Source organism: Narcine bancroftii, chromosome 2, assembly GCF_036971445.1.
Source record: "Narcine bancroftii isolate sNarBan1 chromosome 2, sNarBan1.hap1, whole genome shotgun sequence".
Lineage (NCBI taxonomy): Eukaryota > Metazoa > Chordata > Chondrichthyes > Torpediniformes > Narcinidae > Narcine > Narcine bancroftii.
In genome coordinates this window covers 140,993,826-141,017,235 of record NC_091470.1, presented here as the reverse complement: position 1 = coordinate 141,017,235, position 23,410 = coordinate 140,993,826, and the positions used below count along the sequence as shown (strand labels likewise).

The 23,410-nt window shown below is 39.7% G+C and overlaps 1 protein-coding gene across 9 annotated transcripts in view; it reads right to left on the bottom strand.

The window, feature by feature from the left end:
* Nucleotides 1–23,410, bottom strand: part of mib2 (MIB E3 ubiquitin protein ligase 2) — a 162,483-nt gene that overhangs the window by 122,593 nt on the left and 16,480 nt on the right. For 4 of the 9 annotated variants that reach the window (XM_069918214.1, XM_069918212.1, XM_069918209.1 and 1 more), the window contains exons 2-3: nt 16,946–17,120; nt 734–803 (exon numbers count right to left, since the gene is read on the bottom strand). The exons of 2 other annotated variants lie outside the window; for them this stretch is intronic. The gene's annotated coding sequence lies outside the window, so the exon portion shown is untranslated. Of the gene's footprint in view, nt 1–733; nt 804–3,163; nt 3,366–16,569; nt 16,695–16,945; nt 17,121–23,410 lie in introns of those variants that run through there. 3 more of the 9 variants (XM_069918211.1, XM_069918215.1, XM_069918216.1) reach the window with 3 other exon arrangements.

Sequence of the window (23,410 nt, the reverse complement as noted above, 5' to 3'; positions counted from 1 at the left end):
AATTAAAAGGAAGAAACTACTAAATTTAAATGAATAAATGTATTCCATTAGAAAAAATAACATATAGGTTAAAAAATAATATTGAAATATTCGAACAAGTATAGGAGCCTTACATTAAATACAATAGCGAAAACCTACTGGGGACAAACATTACCTAAGTTGATGGAAGGAGAAGGAAAGAAAAGAATGGACTCAGTAGAATTTCTGGTGTAATTTTGTTGAATGACAACATTGTCTGACTGGCTTAATGCAACCTAGATTGTATACCTAAAATAGATGAGAGGGGGGGGGGGGGGGTGGGGGGGTGGTTTGGGAGGAAAGGGGGGGGAGAAAAAGTCACTGTATATGTGTGAAAAAGAAATAGTGTATATCATGGCTAATGTGATTTATGGTGTGAAAAATAAAAAATTAAAAAAAAACAAAAAAAAAACAGTGTGGGTAGAAGTAGGAAGTGGAGTTGGACGGGACACTCCTCTTCCTAGGCCATAAGCAACAGTCAAAGTGTGCAGTCCCTTAATTCTCCTGAAATGGTCTTTACTGGCTGGCTTCCTCCATCTTTACCTCCACCCAGCCTGAGCTCTGGGTAATCCAACTGTTTAGGAATATTGACAAGTCAGCACCAATCTATATTCATCCCATCTTCCAGCAATTTGTGATCATCCAGATACTTATTCTGTGCTGTCAATAAATCTGACTGTATCGTTCTTTCTAGCAAAGCATTTCACGTACTCACCACTCTTCATTTGAAGGTCTCCCTCAGATCCCCTCGAACCCTGTGACCTTTATTCTTGAATTTTATTCATCTGTTAAGAGGAAAAGTTTTCTACAGTCTATCCCATCAAAATCATTTAGAATTTTATATACCTCAATCGTTCATGTTTCATGTCACATGTAATGAGAGGGAGTGAGAAAGTTTGTTTAACGAGCTTTCCAGATCATCAGCTTGTACATAATAGAGCAGTAATAGCACAATGCAGAGTTACAAAAGAGATCAGTTAGTATGGAACAAAGTCAACCCAATTTACTGGTGCTAGGTTCATTCAGGAGTCTGATCACAGCAGAACAGAAACTCTCATCTAATCTGGTGATGTGCAATCTCACTCGTGAATCTTCATGACGGAATGCAGGTTAAAAGTGTGGTTGGGGTGGGATGAATTTATTTTCATATGTTGGCTGCTTTTCAAGGGCAGTGTCAATGGAAGAGTGGGGAGTAGAGAGAGTGGTTTTGTGTGATGGCTCAAGCCATGTTGGCAACACTCTACAGTTTCTTGGAGTCTTGGACAGAGCAGTTCCCACTGATACCTAGAGAAGTTATTGAGGATCACAGGTGACATGCCAAATTTCCTCACGATACTGGGAAGTGGGGGCGCTGTTGCACTTTCATGACCATCACATCATTGTAGATGATTACTCCTAGAAACTATCTCATATCAGCAACATTGATGTAGACAGGGGAAGTCCATGAGCTGTTCCCGAGTCTTGCTGACGTGGAGAGAGAGGATAGAGCCTGGCACCAAGCCACTAGTTCTTCTATGTTCAATTTCATCATTGTTTGAGATCCTGCCAACCACTGTGGTGTCATCTGCAAGTTTATGGATCAGATGGAGTGGTGTTTGGCCACCTAGTCATGGGGCTGAGTACAGAGACTTCCAGGGCACCAATATTAAAGGTGATCATGTTGGAGTCGATCCCCACTGAAGAACAGGAGGTCTTGATCCAGTAGTAGAGAAATGTGCTGAAGCCAACGTTTTGGGAGTTTGGGGAGGAGTTCATTTAATATTTATGATGAAAGTGGAGCTGTAGTTAATGAATAGTAGTCTGACGTATGTATCTCTGACGTATGTATCCTTGTTGTTTCGCTGTTCCAGAACCAAGTATAGGGCCAGGGCATCTGCCATGGACTTGTTGGGGCAGTAGGTGACTTAGAGTGTGTTGGCGGTGGCTGGAGTTAATGCAAATTATAACCAACCTCAAAGCACTTCTAAATGGTGTCCTCACTCAACCTCCTCTACTCCCATTATTGTAAAATTACCATTTGCTTGTGTGCTTTTATTCAGCAGGTTCCAAACTTTACCCTGAGAAGCTCTGTCACAGATCTTGTGCCAGCCGCATAGAGTTGGTTATTCAGCAAAAATCCAATCCACTGTTTTCCCAACTTTAGAAACCCCCACTCAATATTTCTCCAATTTACAAAGATGTTAAAAATTTCATGTTCAAGATCAAGCTGTGCACCTTTAGACAAACAATCCTGACTAGTCCTTCCCTAAGCAGGTTACTGAAGATATGAACTTTGGCATCAACATGGCTGCAATCCACTGCTCACAAATTATTGGCACCCTTCATGCACACCAAGATACTTGTATAAATGGAGTTAAGTTAGCATCTTTTCAATCATAGCTTCATTAATATTTCTACATAATGTACACATCTAAGCAACTAAGACATTGGTACAACAGCAAGTTTAAGCCATAGTTCCCCCCTCCCCAAAAAAAAACGGTTTCAAAGGAACCCCCTGCTAAATAGAGCACAAATCCTACCGACACTCCCTGGAGACCACAGGAAAGATTTGGCCACCAATATCTAATGGCCTAATATCAGATTTGTGTATAATCCCTGAAGTTACAAACAGAATATAGAGCTGTTTGAAATTCCACTGGCTGCAAAGAGCTGCAGGGTTAAACCAGCTGGACATGTAGCTTGAAGGAGGGAGACTTGTTTTGTAAACAAGGGCTTGGTTTCATTTGGTTTGACCAAAGCAATGGAGGAATGTGCCTGTGCCGTCACGTTTTCCACTGATGCTTCTTTTACATCTGTTTACACTGACCCAATTAAAAAGTTAGTCTGGTGCCAAAGAGTGTGTTATTAATTAGAAATGGGCAAACTGCCCACCAAAACTTGTATTTGTACCAGCCTATTTCATATTTAACTGGGCAAACAATTGATAATGCACTGCCTCACACTTCCAGAATTATTCATCGTCTATCACGTCGAAACTGAAGCAAGTCAGTCTGCAAACCATTACAACGGTAAACTACACCAAAACGAGCAATTGCAATATTTTAGCACTTCACAGCTCAAAGCTGTCATAAGATCAATAAAACCAATTTCATTTTAATAACACAAGATAACAAATCACAAAACAAAACAGAACATGCTCTATTACCTCCTGTAAGGATCCTGGCCAAGTTGTAGAAATGCACCGAACTATTAATAGCAATAATTCCAGGGTGATAAATGGCCTCAGCAAGCAAATATAGCTTTCAATGTGCTTTAAACAGTAAGGAAACAAGCTGTACAAGGCAGGATTTGATAAAGAGAAAGCAATTTCAACTGTTGTCTGCCAAATCAATGCATTCTCAGGGTGACAGCTCTGCTTGGGATCAGAGGGAAATTACAGAATGCAAACCTCAGCATTAAAATGAAGCAGACGGTGCACTGCTGATCCAATTACTTAATCGCTGCTTTATGAACGATGCACAAAGGGGAGCTTCCAAATGCAACATGGAGCAGCTGAAATGGAGGCAGACAAAGCTCCCACAAGCTCTGGTAACACACAAGCTTCTCATCTTCAAAACCCCAGAGTTTAAAATAAAGGAAACTGCTTCCCCCTGCTGTGCAGAGCCATTCACGACAAACCTCATATGTAAATCAGGCTCATGAAGTAAGAGACGTGCACAGAGGGGCACACTGGAGCCTAACCTGCACTGATCTCTTCAGCAGGAGATGGGACAATCTGCCCACTCTTTACACTGAGAACAATCCAATCTCACGGGGATGTTTTAATTCAGGTCTCAAATCTGCTTGTTTGAATAAATCTCTCGGTTCATCAAGCCCCTGACCGTCACCTCCCATCTGCAGTTCTAGTGTCATAACAGATACAAGGTCATCAACCTGAAGTGCTCACCTTATTTCTCACACCACAGCTGCTGACCAACCTGCTAACTGGATTTTCTGCCTTATTTCCAGTACATTCAATGCCTGTACAAACTTTCATCAATGCAACCTGGAACAGCACAAATCCTCTGGCAAAAAGGGGTCAGGACACTTTAATAAGAGATAGCATCGATATGCACAGTGAAAAATAAATAAAAGTACAGTCTAGCTGCCCAACAATCAGCTAGCAACTCCATTAGACTCTGTGACAGCCCATCTCCCCAAAGGGAGCAGCTTGTGACATCGAGCAGAGGAATACATTTTACCAAGTGGGGTTTTAGTTTGAGGAGTTTGGTAACCAGTGACCTTGATGATGAATTCAAATGAGAGCACAAGAACCCACAGTTTTTCCACAGGATGAGAGTATTTGACCCGCTGAGCCCAGCCCACATTACACATGGGGAACTGAGGCAGCACTTCACTGCCTCATACAACCACAGCTGATATATGTCAACCACTTCAAAGATTTCAAACTCAAACTTCCAGCACCCTGTGAGTTTCCTACTCTTCTAATTTTTACGCTGTTCCAAGACTCTAACCAACAGTTATTCATCCACCACCAGCTATTAAATTTCCTTAATAGCTAAAAGAATTCTATAAAATCATCCATAATCTTTGAAATTCTATATACACTTTCTCTGATAAGAACATAATGGGTGCAGGAGTCCAGCCTGCTCTGCCATTCAATGAGATCACAACTGATTCTGATGATAGACTCATCTCCACCTACCTGTCTTTCCCCATATCCCTTAATTCCCCTTGTAATTTAAACCATCGATTCTCAACCTTGCTTTGCTGTGGTCCCCAAGGACTCTGCTCAGAGTTTATGGCCCCCTTCCCTGTGAAGCAGTCAAGGTTTGGTTTTCTCCATAATTCTCTCCTACTGACTACATAAAAAATATTTAAAATTTTTATGTTACACGAGGTGAAAAGAAAACCAGGTTTTTGCTAAAATGAGCTGTGGGTCCCCTTTTGAGAATGGCTGAAAACAATGGAGTCAAAAATGGATTCGGTGAAATCCAGCCTGCTTTCTCTAAATGAGGAAGGGCTCAGACCCAAAACGTCACTGCCTTTTGCTTTTTCACAGTGCCTATCAACATCAAACCACTCTACAATTGAAGAGAAACAGCCACGTCTTGTTCTGAGAAATGCTGCGTGACCTGCTGAGTTTCTCAAGCATGTTTGTGCACTGCTTTGTCCAAGACCAATATTTTTATGCTAAAGTATGGAGCCCAGAACAGCTCACATGTGGTTAAATAATAGATCTGTTTTGTTGCCGGATTACACCCACCTCCCAGTACCTTGGCCCTCTGGGTAAAGCCAGGAGACCATTAGCCCATTTGATCATTTTCTCATACCTGTACTTAATAATATATATGCAACCTCTAGAGCCTCTGAACCACCACTACTTTTACCACAAGAGAAATATCTTGGGTAATAAATAAACTGCAAAGAAACAAAACCTGCATTTTGTGTCCATCTCCATGGGAGATAGAAAACCTCCTGCAAATAGTGAACAATCAGCCTGACATGAACAAAAAATGAAGGATAAATAATAATAATTTAAAAATGGGAGAAATTAATGAGGGATTTTTAACCTGGAACTCAATGTCCAGAAATCCAGGTTCTGAAATTATGATCATGAACAAGTTATTTTCCCCCCAAAAATTCCAGATTCCTGAATGGTTCCCAAAGACTGGAAAGTAGCAAATATAATCCCACAATTTCAGAAAGTTGGAGGGAGAGAACTATTGACAAGTTAACTGACATCGGTATCATTAAGAAAGGAGCAAAAGGTTCAAATAGAAATAATAAGATTTAGTGGAGTCACCACACATTTTTAAAAGGGAATTCATGTGCTCTCAGTCGCTTGATATCACACAATATGATTCAATTAGAAGTTAATTCCCCTTTGTGCAAGAGGCATGAACACATTTCTCTTTGATCAGGATGACAAGATCTTGCTGCACAGATGCAGATATGTAGACCTTGGATTATTGGCCAAACTTCAAGCACTCTCACCAAAGGGCAGGCAAATAGAGAGGAACGAGCCGCTGGCAATCATTCTAAAACCATCAGGCATTTATACAACTTCTCATTAGAACGGGAATTGAACAAGTGATTGAAGAGCAGGAACAGTTCAAGAAGTTCAGCAAAATATGTCCTTGAGGGAGGGAAACGAGGGATGAACATTATAATGGAATCCACCAAGGTAAATCTCCGCACTGTTGACCTTTCCTCATCATCTTTTAGTTTGAGTTTAAGTGCAGATTTTGTGAAAATTAAATCACTTCAACTGTGGTTGATCAAGAATGATTATCCTCATAAAATATTCTTGGAAATTAATCTATTTACTAATCCAAAGATGGTAGAGTAATGCTCTTCTGAAGGAACACATTTCAAAGTCTAGTTTTAGCACAGCGAATGACAAATAATCACCTGGAGCTAGAGGAATGATAACAGTTCCCTACACAGTCACATTTGTGCACTGCGTCCTGGACACATACCTAATAAAGGCAAGGATACTGTGACAGATACAATATTGTATACGGTATTAAACGTATAAAGATGGAAAAATTGAGTAAAGATTAATTATTCCACTGAATCCAAATGTAAAATTGAGAAATGCAAAACATTCAGACAATTCCAACCTTTGATATTTCTTTGCCTTTGGAAACTATACATCTTGTCCAGTGGGATAAATGTGATAATTTGAGTGTCATGGCTGACATTAATGCATTACATCTTCATGCACTGTTTCCTCGGATTTATTTAATGATGATGTGAAAATCTACAAGAACACAAAACCATTTTATATTTGGCATGAGGACGCCTTTGCACTGATGGCTAAGAAATGGCATTCAGCCAAGACAAGAAGTCTTGGTAATAGACAAATGACTAATTTGATCAGGTTGGGTGGTTGAGAAAAAGGACAAAGCCGACAATACTTCTTGATAAAGTCTTCTCGAGAGCCAGGAAGAAGGGCTCTGAACTCCTTCTCCCTCTGATGCTGCGTAACCAGCAGAGTGGTCATCGCTCCACATTCTAGCCTCTGCAGTGTTGTGTGACTCCAATGTTCCTCCACTGATGTTTACTGGAGAATGGGGACAGCAGAAGAAAGGAACGTGATTCTTTTCTACTGACCCTAACATTTATGCTCATAAACTGAACTGTTTGATTATTTCCCATTTTGCAAGAACCTTAAATCCAGGAGAATTATTACAAGAGGAGAAAGGAAAATGTGCATATCTGACAAGAAGGTGTATTAGGCAGGATTCACTGCAATTAAAGCAAAGTTGAATGGTATTTAAAATCACTAAATTAGACCATGGTTAACCACAGTGCCTATTAACATCAAGCCACTCTACAATTGAAGAGTAGCAGCCATATCTTGTTCTGAGAAATGCTGAACTGTGTGAAAATGGAAAATGAAACAGAAGCCATCCTTATCTTTTGTGAGAAACTTTATTAATGTGCAATTAAATGGAAAATCTGGTCTTAAGATTTACTGTGTATTTGAGATGGAGTATGAAAGCAAAAGTTGTAGAAACGTAAAATACTAAAGAACAGTACAGGCCTTTAGCCCTCGATGTGCCAATCTATAAATTCCTACCAGTTGGGAGAGGAACTCAGATGTTTCTCCACAAAACATGTGGCATGAACACTGAATTTTACAATTTTAGTTAACTCCCACCCCAATCCAGTTCCACAATGCCCATCTGTCCATCACATCTTCCCATTTCCCTAGTCCATTCCTGTAATCACTTCTACTGTTTCAGTGCTCTCATCTCTGACCTACATTTATTGCCACTCCACCTCTCCCATCTATCCAACATCCTATCTCATTTTGGCTTCCCCACCCCCTTTTAATGCTTCCTATCTTTTCTTCACACCTTGGTCTCAACAAAGGGTCCTGACCCAAAATGTTGACTCTCCATTTTTCTCCATGGATGCTGCTCGACCACTTGATTCCCTCGAGCTTCTCATGCTTTCCTTAAGTTTCCAGCACCTGCTGTCTCTTGTGTCACTATCCATTACCAATATGATGGGCTCTCATCTTGTGACTTTACCTTTTGTGAACATCTCCTGGAAGTCCAGACACACCAGGCCATTCTGGTGGAGACTTCCTCAGAAAAAACACCAATGCTGCATGAACTTGATTTTCCAAATGTGAAAAATAACCCTCTCCCTAATGCTTCTGTAATTTTCTTTCATCTGTTTTCTAACAATAGGTAGAAACACAGAAATGCTGGTGGTACGGTTGGTGCAACAACTTTAAAGAGCAGTGATCGGGACTGGGGTTCGAATCTGGCACTGTCTGTAAGGAGTGTATACATTCTCCCTGTGTCTGCATGGGTTTTCCCCGGGGGCTCCAGTTTCCTCCCACAGTTCAAAGCGTACCAGGGATTGTAGGTTAATAGGGTGTAATTGGGCAGCATGGGCTTATGGGCTGAAATGGCCTGTTACCGTGCTGTATGTCTAAAAAAAAATTCAGCAGGTCCTTAGGAGATATAACCAGTAATATATCTTTATCTCCCATAGACACTGCAGGAACTGTTGAGTTCCTCCAGCATTTCTGTGTTTTTACTTCAAACATAGTGTCTGCAAAAATAGATGAGTTTCTAGCTAAAATTAAACTACTAAAATTGCAAGAAGAGCAAAACAAATTAATAAAATCATTTGAAATAGAGGAAATACAGGATATATTAAAAAATCTACCAAACAATAAAACTCCAGGAGAGGATGGATTCCCAAAAGAATTCTATAAAACATTTCAAGACTTATTAATTCCTCCTCTCCTGGAAGTAATGAACCAGATTGAAGAAACACAAAACATGCCAGATTTATGCAAAACAGCAATAATTATAGTAACATCAAAGATGGGGAAAGATCCACTAACACCAGCATCGTCTAGACCAATATCTCTACTCAACACAGCTTATAAGATAATAGCTAAACTATTCATAAACAGATTGGCCAACTGTGTACCAAAACAAGTAAAACTAGATCAAACTGGATTTATTAAAAGATGGACAATATCTGTAAGTTCATTAACTTAATCCATGCAGTACAAGGAAAGGACGCCAACAGTTGTGGTTGCCTTAGAAGCAGAGAAAGCCTTTGACAGAGTAGAATGGGATTATTTATTCAAAGTACTACAGAGGATCAACCTACCAGAGAAATATATTAATTGGATTAAAGCATTATATAAGGGAACATACTAATAGGAGGGGATTTCAATCTTAATTTGGACTCAAATATGGATAAAACTGGGAAAAAAATTAACAGAAAGAACAAAGTAACTAAATTTATAATTAAATCGATGCAAGAAATGCAACTTTTGGATATATGGAGGAAACAACACCCAAAGGAAAAGGAATATTCATATTATTCGGGTAGACATAAAACATACTCAAGAATAGACCTATTTCTGTTATCAGCTCGTATGCAAGATAGAGTAAGAAAAACAGAATATAAAGCTAGAATATTATCGGACCATTCACCCTTGATATTGACAATAGAGTTAGAGGACATCCCTCCAAGAATGTATAGATGGAGATTAAACTCCATGCTACTTAAAAGGCAGGATTTTAGAGAATTAATTGAAAGACAAATAAAAATGTACTTTGAAATAAATACAGAATCAGTGAAAGATAAGTTTATTCTATGGGATTCAATGAAAGCATTCATTAGAGGGCAAATAATAAGTTATGTAACCAAGATGAAGAAGGACTACAATCAGGAAACAGAGCAGTTGGAAAGGGAAATAGTAAATATAGAAAAAGAATTAGCAATGAAGGAAGATACAACTAAAAGAAGAGAATTGGCAGATAAAAAAAATAAAATATGAAACACTACAAACATATAAGGTGGAGAAGAACATAATGAAGACAAAACAGAAATATTATGAACTAGGGGAAAAAACGCATAAAATTCTAGCATGGCAGCTTAAGACAGAACAAGCTAAGAAAATGCTATTGGCATCAAGGAAAAAAGACAAACAAATCACATATAATCCAATGGAGATTAATGAAAACTTTAGAGAATTCTATGAACAATTATACCAAACTGAAAATGAAGGGAAAGAAGGTAAAATAGATGAATTTTTAACTAAAATTGAACTCCCAAAATTACAAATAGAGGAACAAAATAAATTAACAAAACCATTTGAAATAGTAGAAATACAAGAGATAATAAAAACACTTCCAAATAATAAAACACCAGGAGAGGATGGATTCCCAATAGAATTCTATAAAACATTTAAAGATTTATTAATTCCTCCCTTCCTGGAAGTAATCAACCAGATTGACAAAACACAAAGCTTACCAGATTCATGTAAAACAGCAATAATTACAGTAATACCAAAGCAAGGGAAAGATCCACTCGCACCAGCGTCATATAGACCAGTATCATTACTTAACACAGATTATAAGATAATAGCTAAACTATTAGCAAACAGATTAGCAGATTATGTACCTAAAATGGTAAATCTAAACCAAACTGGATTTATTAAAAAAAGACAAACAACAGACAATATTTGTAAATTTATTAACTTAATTCATGCAGTAGAAGGGAGTAAAGCGCCAACAGTAGCGGTTGCTTAGACGCAGAGAAGGCCTTTGACAGAGTAGAATGGAATTATTTATTCAAAGTACTACAAAAATTCAGCTTACCAGAGAAATATATTAATTGGATTAAAGCATTATATAAGGGGCCATTGGCGAAAGTGACAGTAAATGGATATATATCAAAACAATTTAACTTAAGCAGATCAACAAGGCAGGGATGCCCACTATCGCCCTTATTGTTCGCGTTAGCCATAGAACCACTAGCAGAACTGATAAGAACAGAAAATAATATAAAAGGGATAAAAATAAAAGACAAGGAATATAAAATCAGTTTATTTGCGGATGATGTTATAGTATACTTAACAGAACCAGACTATCAATAAAAGAATTATATAAGAAATTGAAGGAACATGGAGAAGAGACGGGTTACAAGATTAACGTAAATAAAAGTGAAGCAATGCCAATGAATAATGCGGATTTCTCAAAATTTAAGAAGGAATCACCATTCAGATGGCAAATGCAAGCAATAAGATACCTAGGTATACAAACAAATAAAAATCTCGGCCATCTATATAAACTCAATTATTATCCACTAATGAAAAAATTACAGGGCGATTTAGAACATTGGAAAGATTTACCACTAACACTAATAGGAAGGATAAACTGTATTAAAATGAACATTTTCCCAAGGATATTATACCTATTTCAGGCATTGCCAATACATTTGACAGAGAAATTCTTCAAGGAGTTAAAGAAAATAATAAGGACATTTTTATGGAAAGGGGGGAAACTGAGGATAGCATTAGATAAATTAGGCTTACAACTGCCAAACTTTAAAAATTATTATAGAGCCGCACAATTAAGATACCTATCAGATTTTTATCAAACAAGGGAAAAGCCAGATTGGACTAGATTAGAACTAGATAAAATAGGGGAAAAGATACCTGAACACATATTATATAAATGGGATGAAAAATTGGTACAACGTAGGAGTTCTCCAGTATTACATCATCTGCTCAATATTTGGAAGAAGATTCATGTAGAAAGGAATAAAACAAATTACCAATTACCGAAACTAATAATGACGCAAAATCAGTTACTCCCTTTTACAATAGATAACCTTTCCTTTAGAGAATGGGAGAAAAAAGGGATCAAAAGAATAGAAAATTGTTTTTCAGGAAATAGATTATTATCCTTTGAACAAATGAAGGATAAATATAATATAACTCAAGATACAGTGTTGGCATATTAGATCCTACTTGAAGGACAAATTGGGAAGCAGTCTGAGGTTACCAGAGGGAAGTAACTTTGAATATGTGATTACAGATACAATGATAATCAAAAGATTTATAACAAATATGTATATTAAACTGCAAGAAAAGGAGAATGAGGAAACAAATGGTAAAACTAAACAAAAATGGGAACAAGATTTAAATATAAAGATAAAGAAGGAAACATGGGAGAAGTTATGCTCTGGAACGATGAGAAATACAATAAATACGAGGTTACGTATGATACAATATAACTGGATACACAGGCTATACATTACACCTCAAAAGTTAAATAAATGGGACCCAACGGTATCTGACAGATGTTTTCATTGTAAAAAAGAAATGGGAACAACAATTCATGCAATCTGGACATGTGAGAAAGTAGAAAAATTTTGGGAAGATCTAAACCCGATATTAAATAAAATTACAGAAAACAATATACCAAAAAACCTAGAGATCTTCCTCCTAAGTAACATAAAAAATAAAGAATTTGGACTTGATTTGGATGGTGCACAAAAAAGATTTGTTAAGATAGCTCTAGCCGTAGCAAAAAAAATGTATTATGCCAACCTGGAAATTGGAAGATAATTTGAGAATACAACAATGCTAAGTATAAATGAATAAATGTATTCCATTAGAAAAAATAACATAATTTAAGAAATAATATTGAAATATTTGAACAAATATGGGAGCCATACATGAAACACAATAGAGAAAACCTACCGGGGACATCTACCACCTAAATTAACGAAAGGAGAAGGAAATGAAAAGAATTGACTCAGTGGAATTTCTTGTTTATTTTTATTGAATGAAAACATTGTTAGACTGGTTTAATGCATCTTAGATTTTGTACTTTAAATGAATGGGGGGGGGGAGGTAGGGAGGGTGGGGGGGGAGGTAGGGAGGGTGGGATGGGAGGAGGGAGGGGGGGGAAGAAAATGACACTGTATATATTTGAAAAGGAAAGTGTATGTATCTTGGTCAGTGTGGTTTATGGTGTGAAAAATAAAAAATTTAAAAAAAAAGGACAAATTGGGAAGCAGGCTGAGGTTACCAGAAGGAAGAAATTTTGAATATGTGATTACAGACACAATGATAATTAAAAGATTTATAACAAACATGTACATCAAACTGCAAGAGAAAGAGAATGAGGAAACAAGCTGTAAACCGAAACTGAAATGGGAACAACATCTAAACATAAAGATAAAGAATGAAACATGGGAAAAGCTATGCTCCGGAACTATGAGAAATACAATAAACACGAGGTTACGCATGATACAATATAATCGGTTACACAGGCTATACACCACGCCCCAAAAGTTAAATAAATGGGACCCAACAGTATCAGATAGATGTTTTCGCTGTAATAAGGAAATGATAACAACAGTACATGCAATTTTGGCATGTGAGAAAGTGGAAAAGTTTTGGGAAGATCGAAATCAGGTATTAAATAAAATCACAAAAAGCAACATACCAAAAAATCCAGAGATCTTTCTTCTAAGTAATATAAGAAGTAAAGAACTTGGACTCAATTTGGATGGAGCACAAAAAAGATTTATTATGATAACCTTAGCTGGAGAAATCAGAAGATAGCCTGAGAATACAGCAATGGTACATAGAAATTAATAAATGTATTCCATTAGAAAAAAATAACATATAATTTAAGAAATAACATCACAGTATTCGAACAAATTTGGGAACCGTACATGGAACACAACAGAGATGTCCTACCGCTGACCTCCACCGCCTAAAATGACAGAAGGAGAAGACGAAATGAACTGACCCAGTTTTCTTGTTTATTTTCATTGTGTGAGGACACTGTTAAATGGGTTTAATGTGTAATATATGTTGAATGTTGAGTGGGTGGGGAGGGGGGGGTGAAGGAAGGAGGGAAGGGAGGGGAGAAAAGGGAAGAAAATGACACTGTGTATATTCAAGAGGGAAATGTTTGTGTGTATTTTGGTCAGTATGGTTCATAGTGTGAAAAATAAAAAAAAAATTTTTTAAACCGTAGTGTCTGCAGACTCTCCTGTTTCACTCCAACAATTGGTGTCAGGTTATCAACCTTTAGTTACTTGCTATTTGTGTCCTTGAAAAATTTTAACTTTTGATGAAATTGAAGCTGGATTCTGCAGGTGCCAAATTACACAAAAACATCAGAACCAGGAACAGAGAAGGCCATTCAGCCCATGGAGCCTGCGCCGCCATTCAACAGGATGGTGGGAAATGGAATGAGGATAGGTTGTCAATCAAGCAGACTGCTTTATGGAAGCATTTCATCATATAGCTGACTTAATCCTTCCACCATTTCACCTCAATCTGCAGCGATGGATTACCCAACAGTTCTGTTCTCTACAAAGAAATGGACCAGTTTACAACGGTGTTAACTACGCTTCCAATAAAAGATCCTGATTGCCTCAGAGTTCACACATCTTGCCATGGGAGGACATTTACTAAGTTCAGAAATAAATAACCATGTCTTGATGATTCTTTTTAATCATCCACAAAAAGATTTAAGCAGTTCCTTGAAATAACATTCAGTTATTGTGCATCTGTTGTACGCCACATCCCACTGATCAAACATGGCTGACTCTTGATACATCGAATACATCGAAGACTCTTGATACATAGATTGCGGTGAGTTCAAAAGACATATTAAATGATTGCACAGAGCAATCAATTGCTGAGCAAATAAAAGTATTTGACATTTACTTTTCATTTTACTTCACAATGATTTCTCCCTCCATCTCCCACATTTTCTGCCTTACATCGCAATCAACTCGGAGAACACCCCAGCTTCTTTCCCCTTGTATACACATCGGAATCGACTCAGAAACTACCCCAGCTTCTTTCCCCTTGGATACACATCGGAATCAACTCAGAAACCACCCCAGCTTCTTTCTCCTTGTTTACACATCGGAATCAACTCAGAAACCACCCCAGCTTCTTTCCCCTTGGATACACATCGGAATCAACTCAGAAACCACCCCAGCTTCTTTCTCCTTGTATACACATCGGAATCAACTTGGAGACCACCCCAGCTTCCTTCCCCTTGTATACACATCGGAATCAACTCGGAGACCACCCCAGCTTCTTTCCCTTTGTATACACATCGGAATCAACTCGGAGACCACCCCAGCTTCTTTCCCCTTGTATACACGTCGGAATCAACTCGGAAACCACCTCAGCTTCTTTCCCCTTGTATCCACATCAGAATCAACTTGGAAACCACCCCAGCTTCTTTCCCCTTGTATCCACATTGCAATCAACTCGGAAACCACTCCAGCTTCTTTCTCCTTGTATACACACCGGAATCGACTCAGAAACCACCCCAGCTACTTTCCCCTTGTATCCACATCGGAATCAACTCGGAAACCACCCCAGCTTTTTTCTCCTCGTATACACATTGGAATCAACTCAGAGACCTCCCCAGCTTCTTTTTCCTAGTATAGACATCGGAATCAACTCAGAAACCACCCCAGCTTCTTTCCCCTTGTATCCACATCGGAATCAACTCAGAAACCACCCCAGCTTCTTTCCCCTTGGATACACATAGGAATCAACTCGGAAACCATCCCAGCTTCTTTCTCCTTGTATACACATCGGAATCAACTTGGAGACCACCCCAGCTTCCTTCCCCTTGTATACACATCGGAATCAACTCGGAGACCACCCCAGCTTCTTTCCCCTTGTACACACATTGGAATCAACTCGGAGACCACCCCAGCTTCCTCCCCCTTGTATAAACATCGGAATCAACTCGGAGACCACCCCAGCTTCTTTCCCCTTGTATACACATCGGAATCAACTCGGAAACCACCCCAGCTTCTTTCTCCTTGTATACACATCGGAATCGACTCAGAAACCACCCCAGCTACTTTCACCTTGTATCCACATCGGAATCAATTCAGAAACCACCCCAGCTTCATTCTCCTTGTTTACACATCGGAATCAACTCGGAGACCACACCAGCTTCTTTCCCCTTGTATACACATCGGAATCAACTTGGAGACCATCCCAGCTTCTTTCCCCTTGTATCCACATCGGAATCAACTCGGAAACCACCCCAGCTTTTTCTCCTTGAATACACATCGGAATCAACTCGGAGACCATCCCAGCTTCTTTCCCCTTGTATACACATCGGAATCAACCCAGAGACCACCCCAGCTTCTTTCCCCTTGTATACACATCGGAATCAACTCGGAGACCACCCCAGCTTCTTTCCCCTTGTATCCACATCGGAATCAACTCGGAGACCACCCCAGCTTCTTTCCCCTTGTATCCACATCTGAATCAACTCAGAGACCACCCCAGCTTCTTTCCTCTTGTATCCACATCGGAATCAACTCAGAGACCACCCTTGCTTCTTTCCCCTTGTATCCACATCGGAATCAACTCGGAGATCACCCCAGCTTCTTTCCTCTAGTATACACATCGGAATCAACTCGGAGACCACCCCAGCTTCTTTCCCCTTGTATCCATATCGGAATCAACTCGGAAACCACCCCAGCTTCTTTCTCCTTGAATACACATTGGAATCAACTCGGAGACCATCCCAGCTTCTTTCCCCTTGTATACACATCGGAATCAACTCTGAGACCACCCCAACTTCTTTCCCCTTGTATACACATCGGAATCAACTCAGAGACCACCCCAGCTTCTTTCCCCTTGTATCCACATCGGAATCAACTCGGAGACCACCCCAGCTTCTTTCCCCTTATATCCATGTAATTTTTCTATTTCTTCTAAGTCTTGTCAAAAGGTGCAGACCTGAAATGTTGACTGATTATTCCTACCTCTGCTGTCTAGCCATCTGATTCCCTCCAGTAATTCTTTGTCTATTCAGTCCATGAAATTAACACTGCCAGAAATCAACCCAAGGAAACATCTTTACACTTGACACGGTGCTTCTGATAGGAATCTAGGATTAAAATTATTTTGTTAACGCTACAACTTGTTTAGCTTAAATAAACCTAGTGCTCAACATGGAGAGAATGATCTCTGCCTCTGCTTTATCACTGTGATTCTTTGTTTAATCCAGACCAAATATAATTTAGCAATTGATGACTTTAACAAATAAGGGTTAAAATTAAATTCAAATATGTAATTTTCCAATTTGAACCACAATATATGGACCAAAAGGAAATCAACAGTGACACAAAATTCACTCACCATATATTGTTTAGTGAAGAAATAACAAACTGAAAAGATATCCATTATTCCAGTGAATTACATAAATGATGCATGTGGTGATAAAATACAACTACGATGTTCCACACAGGCAACTGCGATCTTCCACGTTCAGGGCTATGAAATCAGGGTAATTATTGATTCTACTGAATGTCACCTGCAAGTAAAAGGAACTTGTCAAACACCAAGTAATCATTTTCACTTTACAACCAAGTAACAGATAGAAGTCTCAAGTAGCCAAAACAACATTCAAATGCTTCCAATTATGCAACTCTCCACAGTGTAAATTTCTATGTCAGATGTGAAAGTGAATCGATATACTGTAAATGCAAAAATATATGAAGGAGGCCATTCATTCCTTCGAGCTTTCCCCATCATTCATAGTCAAGGGATTATACAGGAGAGAAACAGATGCTTTGTCCCACAACCTCCTGACAGAAAATAATGGGTCAAGGCCTGGCCTTTTCTGTGTTACCCAGTGTTAATTCCCCCTTCTGATCTTAAAAAAGGACCTGCATTCACCTCAGACAATACATTCACCTTTTTAGATCAATGAAAAACAGTAAAAAGTTTCTTTTGTACTATTTTACTTCATAACATCTTTCTTTATTGCTTGTTGCTTTTTAAAAATCTTCCAGTTTCCCATTACTTTTGGCAACTTTGTTTTTGGTTTGATGTTTTCCAGTTATCCAAGGTTGGATCCCATTGCGATCCTTATTTTAAACTGGAATATACTTTTGTTGAGCACTGAAAAATCTTTTTGGAAGTCTTCCATTGTTCCTCAACTGCTCCACCACATTGATTGCTCATTCAGTTGACCGTCACCAATTCCTCCCCATCCCAGTGCAATCTGCTTTGTTTACAGTGGGCTTAGATCGTACTCTTGCACCCTTCCATCAAATCAACAACCTATCCTGATCTGTTGCTTAAATTGGCCTCAGAATTATTTATGACCTCTAACATCTATCACACAGGATCTTTGACCTACTGCCATCAGGAAGGATGTACATGAGCATCAAACTCAGGACTGCTAGGCTGGGGAATACCTTCTTCCCACAGGCTAAGAGATTAATGCACAGTATCCTGTGACCTTATTAATGAAATGGAATAAATTATTCCAAAATATAAATTATATATGTAACATATAATATAATCTACATGTTGTTTATTGTGTGTTCATGTGCATGCTCGTTGGTCCGTAGAAACGCTATCAGTTAAGTACTGTCAGATGATAATAAACTTGAACATATTGTGATCACTCTTTCTGAGGGGATCAATAACTACAAGATCATTAATTTTACACGTCTCATTGCTCAGGACCAGATCTAAGATAACATGTCACCTTGTAGGTTTGGTAACACACTGTTGAAGAAAGCTATCACAGATGCATTTGATGAATTCCTCCTCATGACTGCCTCGACCAACCTGATTCATCCATTCTACGTGCAAGTTAAAAGTTCCCCATGAAGAGTGCTGGACCATTCTTACATGCATCAGATATTTTTGAGGGTGATGCGAGTTGCATTCGGACACAGTTACTAGAATGTGGGCTGGCTTGTACAGAGTAACAGTGGGAGAAGGATGAAGCAGTGACACAATTCATCCATCTATTTATTTCTTTATTTGTTTATTTATTATGAGACAAAAGGCCATTTGGTCCACCAGTTCCTGGTTTATGGTTGCATTCTAAAATGTAAACTTTTACAGGCTCGGAACTGTAACCTTTCATTTTGCAAACTTTGCAAATGAAAAATAACCAAATGTTATTGTGGGGGAATTTTACCAAGCCATCTCCACACTGATATGCTCATTACTTCAATGACCTTAAAACATCTTAAGCAATCTGCTGCAAACATTTTGATGAAACCAAGTATTAAATCATCCTTGCTTGAATGCACGTGGGTGCACCAACTCACTGAAATTAGACCAAATGCAGTGTGGGATCAGCATTCATCTGACAGAGGATATGGGAGTGTCAGAGAGAACGTTTCAAAGCCAGGAATTCCCTGTGTGAGCTGTTGTCATCTAATCAGTGAGTTAATTTTTTTTTTTAAATATAGCCATACAGCATGGTAACAGGCCCAACCAGCCTATGAGCCCTTGCCACCCAAATATGCCAATTATCCAACACCCCCGCTATGTTTTAAAGGATAGGAGGAAACCCATGCAGATACAGTAAGAACGTGCTAAGTCCTTACAGAGAACGCCAGATTCAAACGTCCGTCCCAGTAGCTGGTGCTGTAACAGTGTTGTGCTAACCGCTATGCCAACGTGCTACCCAATGGGGGCAGTTAGGCAGGAAGAACTTGATCCTTTGATCATACACGCTATGGAGTAAAGCCATTTAGAAAATGAGAGCATGAAGAAATGCATGAGGTGCAAAATTTGACTCCAGAGAGTTGCAAAGTGGGATGGAAGAATGGACCAGGGAACAGATCCTTTGGAATGTTGAAATGGGAGGAAATTATAGATTTTGGTAGTGGAATGCTAAGGTGGAGGGATTTGCAGAGGATGATTGATTAAATAGATTTAAGTGGAAAGGGAGGACAAACGGAAATGTATACTTGCCCCATCCAGAAGGAGAAAGAGAGTGAGAGCAAATGTGTAAGAAACAAATGAGATGCAGACAAGAGCTCTTAAGTATGGTGGAGGTGACACTTGACCAAGGAGCTGATAGACCTGCTCGAGCTAAGAGAGTGACCAAGATATTGTGGAGGTGTACTCAAATCCCCCAAATACATTTCTAGTGGCAAACAAGAAGCTGCTGGAAGGGCTCAGCAGGTCAGGCACCATCCAGAAATGGCCAGTCAGCGTTTCAGGTCAGAGTAAAACACAACAGTCTGCAGATGCCATGGTTGAAGTAAAAACACAAAATGCTGGTGAAACTCAGCAGGTCAGACAGTGAACTTTATAGAGCAAAGGTAAAGAGACATAACCAATGTTTCAGGCTTGAGCCCTTTATTAAGAAAACGTAGGCTGGTGTACAAGTTTGGGCACCTGCCTCCATGTTGCTCATACCTTGATGAAGGGCTCAAGCCTGAAACATTGGTTATGTCTCTCTGCCACATAAAGGACACTGTTTCACCTGTTGAGTTTCTCCAGCATTGTGTTTTTACAACATTTCAGGTCGGGATTCTTTACTGAGGATCCCAACTCAAAACGCTGACTGGGCATTTCTACCCACGGACGCTGCCTAACCTGCTGAGTCCTTCCAGCAGCTCTTTGCTTTCTTGAGATTCCAGCATCTGCAGTTTGTATTTCTTCATATATTTCTAACAGTTCGCTCATGGGTGAAATATTTTCCTTTGTCATTCATTGCGAGATAGCACAGAAAAAAAGCTCTTTCCCCAAACAAATCATATCGATCAAACACACATTTACACTGATTCTAAATTATTTATTCTTCCCCACGTTCTAATCAACGTTCCTCTGATTCTACCGCTCATCTACACACGAGGACAATTAACATGCCAATCCGCAAATCTTTGATTGTGGAAGAAAACTGGAGCACCAGAACACGCGGGAACAAAATTATACTCCATACAGATGGATAGAGATAGGATAGGCCCTAACATTGACAAACAGAGTGATTGCGAGGTGCAAATCCACAGCTTAAAGTGGGAACATAGGATGGTACAGAAGGTGTGCAGCATACTTACCGGCTTCAGTCAGTGTACAGAGTGTAAAAGCTGACAAGTTTCATTACAGCTGTACAAACTTTGCTGAGACCATATTGGATTATTGAATTCAGTTCTGGTTGTTTGTCTGCAGAAGGATGTGGAGCCTTTGGAAAGGGTGAAGAAGAGTTTCCCTGGGAGGTTGCCTGGATTCCATGGCATGAGTTGCAAGAAGGTGGAGGAATTTGGGTTGTTTACTCTGAACAGAAGGCTGAGAGACCTGATAGAGATGTATAAAATTGTGAGGCATTGAGACCAGAGACAGGGTGTAAATGTCAAATACTAAAGGACATAGCTTTAAGTTGATAGGGAGAAGTTTAAAAGGTCATTTATGAAGCTTTTATTTTTAAAAACAGAGTGGGTAGGTGATTGGAATGCAATGCCAGAGGTGGAGGCATTTACACAGAGACATGGATATACAAATATAAGCCACATCCAGGCAGATAGAATGACTTTAATCCCATTAACTAGTGCTCATCTCAGACACGGCGAATTGAGGGGCTCTGTTTCATGGTCCGTAACAGTATATCCAAGGCAGATAGACAGTGACCAACTGCACAATGCCCATGTCTTCTCTTGCTGAGAAGGAGACAAGGCAAAGAAAACAAGAGCCATGCACACAGTGGCTTTAAAATCAAGACACATTTTCAACACAATGCCTGCATCCCTTCCCAATCTTCGACCCCGTCTCATTTCCTCTAGTTCTCTCTCTCTCTTCCCTTTTCCCTGTCTCCTTTCACAGAGCCAGAATCAATTCCACCTTTCATCTCATCAAATCCATATATTTTGTTGTTGGTCTGGACTCCTCCCCCGCCAGTCTTCCCCTCTCTCTCGTCTTCAATTGAGGTGCCTACCTACTTTTTGCTTATGCAGAAGGGCTCAGGCCAGAAATGTCGCTGATATATGCTGAGTTCCTCCAGCATTTACTGCGTGTTTTTACTCTAATTATAGAGTCTGCAGCATCTCCACAGTTCAGTTCACAGAGTGAGGCAATGCTTCTCATCAGAGTACTTCAAAACAGATCTTGGTAAGCAACATATTTTTGAATGGTGGCTGCTGGAGCAACACAGAGTATGTAGCTCAAAAGCAGTGTGCAAAGAGGTCCAACAAAATAGAGGGGTCTAATCTACTTATACCTACTGCTGTAATTTGAGGAAGTCCAATCCACCAAGGAAACTTCTGCTGCAGTACTGCCAAGGGATCATTTACATCTCCCCAAGACGACCAAGACTTACCTTCTCATCTGACATAGAACCTGCCACAATGCAGTCCTCCCTCAGTTGAACTATGAGAGACACAGGCCGATTTTGTGCTCAAGGATACACACAGAGAATCCACCAAAACATGTATGACACCAGCAACTCAAGGCACACTAACTACAAGTCAACCCAGTGGGTCAGAAACAATGATGCCTCCCGTTCTGACAGGTGGAATACCTTCTGCGCACGGTTTGAAAAGAAAAACAGGATACCAAAGAAAGCCTCATCTTCCCCTGAAGAACAGGCACGCAGGATAGCTGCGGCTGAGGTGAGGAAGATCCTATCCAGGGTGAACCCACACCAAGCAGAGGGACCAGACAACATACCTGGTCGGGGGCTGAGGGACCATGCGCCCAGCTGACATGTCCTTACAGACATCTACAACAGGATTCAAAGCAGGATTCAAGACAGCCCTCATCATCCTGGTACTCAAGAGAACAATGGTGATTGGTCTAAACAACAACCGCTCAGTGGCATTGACCTCATTTATCATAAGTGCTTTGAGATCCTGGTAATGGAAAGCATCAAATCACACCTTCCAGCAATAGTAGAGCGGCTCCAGTTTACCTACAGTACAAACCAGTCCATGGATAATGTGAGTCTCGTCTCCCCCCACTCAATCTTGGCCTACCAAGAGAACGACGCCTCATAAACCAAGCTGCTGTTCATTGACTTCAGCTCAGTGTTCAACATGATCATACTTTAGAGGTTGGTGGATAAACTGCTCGAGGGGGAGGGGGAGCTGTCTTTGCTGGGTTGCTGGGATCAACACCCCTCTCTGCAACTGGATTCTTGATTATTGATGGAAAGACCGCAATCTATTCAGGTGGGTAGTAAAATCTCAAGCCCCATCACACTGAGCATTAGCGCACCTCAGGGCTGTGGGCTCAGCCCACTCTTGTTCATGCTGATGACACACGTCTGCACTGCCAGATTCAGTTCAAAAAGAATCATCAAGGTGGTCTCATCAGCAACAACGATGAGTCACATCACAGAGAGAAGGTTGAAAGGCTTGTAAAATGGTGTGAGAACAACCTGAATCTCAACATGGACAAGATAAAGGAGATGAATGTCAACTTCATGTGGTTATTAAATATCAACAGTTCCATTGTGTAGAGAGTGGCATGCATATAGGGGATGACCTATCCAAGACTCACAACACCTCCCCATTAGTCAGGAAGGTGCTGTAGCACCTACACTTTCTAAGGAGGGCAAAGCTCTTTTACAGGAGTAAAATTGAGAGCGCCCTGTCTGAGTTATGGTACCTACAAAGCACCAGTCCTGAAGTCAATACAACTGCCAAAAGATGGTGTAGGACCAGGACGAGAGATCTGGCTCCTTCGAGAAAAAGTTAAAATAAAAGTGAGAAAAGTGGAGGGATAAGTTTTAAAACTCATCTAAACAATTTATAAAACATCACGGACAGTGATGCAAGCGACAGTGCCAAAGAAAGATAAAGAAGCAGAAGAGGCGACAGAGAAGATGAAAGAACAACAACTGGATGAAAAAGA